This window comes from Oratosquilla oratoria, unplaced genomic scaffold (genome assembly GCF_046742065.1).
Source record: "Oratosquilla oratoria isolate Oo_2021 unplaced genomic scaffold, ASM4674206v1 SCAFFOLD67, whole genome shotgun sequence".
Taxonomy (NCBI): Eukaryota; Metazoa; Arthropoda; class Malacostraca; order Stomatopoda; family Squillidae; genus Oratosquilla; species Oratosquilla oratoria.
In genome coordinates this window covers 434,188-436,260 of record NW_027467731.1, presented here as the reverse complement: position 1 = coordinate 436,260, position 2,073 = coordinate 434,188, and positions in this window count along the sequence as shown.

Sequence of the window (2,073 nt, the reverse complement as noted above, 5' to 3'; positions counted from 1 at the left end):
AATTAAAAGAAGGACCATGCATATTAAAAGCAGGAGAGACGAAATAGAAAGATTAGAACTAAACAAGCTTATCAATAAGAGGCAGAGATTAGAGAAAAGAAAGAGAAACATGGATGAAATAGAGGAAACTATTCGGAAAGGTAAAAGTATTAAAGTGACAGAGCGCAGACATGCTTTAGGAAGACAGCAAATGATATGTTTGAAAGATAGAAATGGAGAAATCATTAAATACAGAGACAGAATGGCAAAAAGAGTAGAAGAATTTTACCAGGAGCTTTACTCGTCGAAGACCGTAGATGAGTCAGTAAATTCATCTGTAGACGTTAGTAGTGTACCAGAGATTACAAAGGAAGAAGTAGAATTTGTTCTAAAAACTATGAAACGAGGAAAAGCACCTGAGGAAGATGGTGTATTGATAGATCTGTTGAAAGACGCAGATAAATTAGTTCATATTAGATTAGCTCAGTTACCCAATGCTTACGTCAAGGTGATGTGTGGTGCAATGCTATAGTGAGTTTACTTCATAAAAAGGGAGACCAGAAGGACCTTAGTAAATATCGACCGATTAGCTTGTTATCAAATGTATATAGAATATTCTCCAAGATCCTTAAAAATAGACTAAGTCAAGTTTTAGATTAAAATCAACCGAGAGAACAGGCAGGCTTTAAGAGCGGATATTCGACTCTAGACCATTTGCAGGCGATAAACCAACTAATCGAGAAAACGACAGAATACAATATACCTCTGTGTTTAGCTTTTGTAGATTACGAGAAGGCCTTTGACTCGGTGGAACAAATAGCAATACTAAACTCGCTACGCAAACAGGGTACAAACGAACAGATCGTAAGAGTTTTAGAAAAGATTTATGCGAAAGGTACTGCTATAATTCGACTACATAAAGATACAGAAAAAATCAAGATCAAGAAAGGAGTACGGCAAGGCGATACATTTTCACCCAAACTATTTACAGCTTGTTTGAAAGATATTTTCAGAAGATTGAGTTGGGTAAAGAAAGGTTTAAAAATTAATGGCGAATATTTGAACCACCTAAGATTTGCGGACGGCCTTATTCTTATTTCAGAAAGAGCAGAAGACTTGCAAGATATGCTGAGCGATCTAAACAAGGAAAGCCTCAGAGTAGGTTTAAAAATGAATAAGAGTAAAACCAAAGTAATGTTTAACACGAGAATTCAAAGTAAATAGATAGTAATTGATGGTGAGAGTCTTGAACATGTTGAGGAGTATAATTATTTAGGGCAGATGGTGAAAGTGACGAAAGATCATGGTAATGAAATAAAAAGACACATTACAATTGGTTGGAAAGTGTTTGGTAAATATGATAAAAATCGTGAGAGGCTCTCTACCTTTATGTTTGAAACGTAAAATGTACAATCATTGCATTCTGCCAGCAATAATCTATGGGTGTGAGACTTGGAAACTAACGAAGGCGATGGAAGCAAAACTAAGGACTGCACAGAGGAGAATGGAGAGATCAATGATGGGAATAACGCTGAGAGACCGAAAGAGAGCAAGTTGGGTGAGAGAGCAGACTAGAGTGAAAGATATTGTGGAGGCGGTAAAAGAGAGGAAGTGAAATTGAGTAGGTTAGTGCGAATGACTGATGAGCGATGGAGCAAGTGTATTACTGAGTGGACGCCGCGAGAAAGGAAGCGTGGAAGAGGGAGACCAGACAGAAGATGGAGAGACTAGATCGAGAAGTTTGCAGAAGTGACGTGGTAGAGGATGGCGCGGTCGTGTGAATCATGGAATGCTATGAAGGAGACCTTTGCTCAGCAGTGTACCCAGGATGGCTGATTTGATTGATTGATTGATTCATTCATTTTATAATACTACCTCACCCCCCCTCACGCCCCCCCCCCCCGCTCGAAGATATATGATAACATATCAGAGAATATATCCTCGGTATCCCAAATATATAAAGAGTTTAATTCTATAATTCAGTACTCATAATTATATGCGTTCAAGTTGTTTCATTCACTCAAGATATATTTCTGATTTGTTAACCCGTTAACTTTCCGATCATCCATGACAACAGCGCAGACAGCAATAAAT